The 2,925-nt window shown below is 41.1% G+C and overlaps 1 pseudogene; it reads left to right on the top strand.

Annotated features, from left to right (window-relative positions):
- The first annotated feature begins 1,521 nt into the window (after window positions 1-1,521).
- Window positions 1,522-2,586, top strand: LOC116863528 (annotated as a pseudogene).
- Window positions 2,587-2,925: the final 339 nt, after the last annotated feature.

Genomic DNA, 2,925 nt, shown 5'->3' with positions numbered 1-2,925 from the left:
TAAGATAACCTAATAAGATAATAAAATAAATTCATTCCAAGTGAATAGATATTAACTTTTTCTACTGTGTTTTTAAAAAGAGAGAAATACAGAAAAATTTGAAATCCTCTATGCCCTATTTCCCAATTCTATTTTCTTTCCTTCTTAGAGGTAACTACTGTCATGAATCCATCTATGGTTTTGTTTTTATTATATCTATAAAATGGTGGTTATTTTACATATGCTTTTATTTTATCCTTATATAAAATAATACTGAATTTCACATCCAAATGTATTTTTACACTGTACATTTTGCTTTCTAGATCTATGTTAAAACATGGGAGATTTGTCTCATTCTTTCAGCTGATGAATGGTTTTTATCAGATGACTATTACCTATTTTACTTATCTGTTCCTCTACTGATAGACATTTGAAGTATTCAGATTTCTTACTTCTACAAATCATGTGACCTTGAGTGCCTTGATCATTTTTTTGGCGTGCACTAGCAAGTTTGGCATGCACTAGTGAGACTGCTGAACCTTATGACGCCCCCGTGTACCTGTTCTCGATATCGCCTGAGGGCTTTCCAAAGTGCTTGTACGACTGTGTCCTGCCTCTGGGGCTGAGAACTGGCTTTGGTCTCCGCATCCTTGCCAAAAATTAATAATGTTTGCAGATGAAATAGCATCTCACTTTTGTTTAATTTGTATTTTGTTGATTACTAGTAAGTTTGAGCATTTTTAAAATCTGTTTATTGCATATTAGTGTTTCTTAATGAATGCCTACAATATATGTCAGGCACTGTTCTAGAGTGGTATTAAGCATATAGTGGTGAACATGACAAATTCTTTTTCTTATGAAGCTTTTCTTTGGAGATCTGCAGTAAAAAGGTAAACTATATAAGAAGTAAGGAAAGTGGTGATGAGTGCCTGGGAGAAAGATAAAGCAGAGAAGAATGACAGAGGGCTAGGGGTGGTGTGGATGGGGATGGGGATGGGGAAGTGGCACTGTTTCAGAGTGGGTGGTGAGAGAAAGCCACAGCGATAATGGGACATTTGAACAAAGTGCCCATGAAGGCATAAGTCGTAAGTCATAATGTGGCTGCTTGAGGGTGAAGTATTCTAGGCCTGTATAATTGTTAGTAAAAAGGACCTGTGACAGGAGTGTGCCTAGATGATTTGAGGAGTCCCAAGAAGGCCAGTGTGGCTGGAGTACAGTGGTCAAGGGCAAAGTAGTAGAAGACTGAGCCAGAAAATGCTAGGGACGGGAGCAGGGGTGGGGTGGGGTGGACGGCTTGAAGACAGCTACGAATGCTGCTTTTAAGCTGAGTGGAATGAAAAGTCGGTGGAGGACTGGAGAGAATGCTTTTGAGGCAGCCGGCTGCTATGCTATGTGGTTATTGTACTAATCCAGGTAAGACAGAGTGGTGATAGCTGTAGAAGTGACGAGAAGTGGTCAGATTCTGGACAGATTTTGAAGAGTGAGCGGACAGGATTTGCTGAAGGATTTGATGTGGGGCATGGAAAAAGATAGGAGCTATAAATGACTACGAGATTGGGAAGTAGAGGCCTCTGCTCCAGCAGCAGCCTAGAGAGCAACAGCGAGCACATCGCTCAGCTTTCCCACGTGTTGCCACCTTCTGTGGAGCCTCCGCCTCCTCTGCTGCACCCCGGCTTCCTCCTCTCCAGGCTGCGGATCACCCGTATGCCCACTGGGCTCCACAGTGGCGACCCCAGCATCATGATGAGTGATGATGAACCAGGTGGTGACCTAGACTTACTCTGTATACCTCATCATTATGCTGAGGATTTGGAAAAGGTGTTTATTCCTCATGGAATTATGGACAGGACTGAGCAGCTTACTGAAGAGGTGAGGAAGACCTGGGAGGCCGTCCCATCGTAGCCCTCTGTGTGCTCAAGGGAGGCTATAAATTCTTTGCTGACCTGCTGGATTGTATCAAAGCACTGAGCAGAAATTGTGATGGATCCATTCCCGTTACTGTAGATTTCATCAGACTGAAGAGCTACTGTAATGACCAGTGAACAGGGAACATCAAAGTAAATGATGGAGATGATCTCTCAACTTTTTTTTTTAAGATTTTATTTATTTATTTGTTAGAGAGAGTGAGACAGAGAGAGAAAGAAAACAAGCAGGTAGAGTGGCTGGCAGAGGCAGAGAGAGAAACAGGCTCCTGGCTGAGCAAGGAACCCAACATGGGACTCGATCCCAGGATCCTGGAATCATGACCTGAGTCAAAGGCAGTGGCTTAACCGACTGAGCCACGCAGGCATCCTGATCTCTCAACTTTGACTGGAAAGAATGTCTTGATTATTGAGGATAAACTGACACTGACAAAACAATGCAAACCTTGTTTTTGTTGGTCAAGGAGCATAATCCAAAGATGGTCAAGTTTGGAAGCTTGCTGGTGAAGAAGACCCCTTGACGTGTTGGCTATAAATCAGACTTTGTTGGATTTGAAATCTAGACAAGTTTATTGTAGGATATGCCCTTGACTATAATGAATACTTCAGGGATTTGAGTCATGTTTGTGTCATTAGTGAAACTGGAAAAGGAAAGTACAAAGCCTAAGATGAGAGTTCATGTTGAGTTTGGAAGCATCTGGAGTCCCATTGAAATTATCAGTAGAATGTTCTAGGTCTGTGGCCATTTGCTTAGTAGAGCTTTATTGCATGTATCCTCTCCGAATTTTATCCACTTTGTATTTTAGAAATGTCCGTTGCTGCATTCCTGAAGACTTTATTCGCAGTACGAGCCTATAGACTGTCTGTTCCTCTTTGTGTGGAGTGTTGTTTGACTTGTGAATGAAAAATAATCTCTTAAACCACACCACTGTTGAATGAAAATATTGAAATTGTATCTGTAAGAAACATTTAAAGAGAAGATATATTAGTTTTTTAATTGGTATTTTAATTTTTATCTATTCAA

The sequence above is a fragment of the Lontra canadensis genome, unplaced genomic scaffold, assembly GCF_010015895.1.
Source record: "Lontra canadensis isolate GAN:19392208 unplaced genomic scaffold, GSC_riverotter_1.0 scaffold1465, whole genome shotgun sequence".
Taxonomy (NCBI): Eukaryota; Metazoa; Chordata; class Mammalia; order Carnivora; family Mustelidae; genus Lontra; species Lontra canadensis.
Note: the sequence above shows the minus strand (reverse complement) of the source record. Positions and strands in the feature narration are given on the sequence as shown.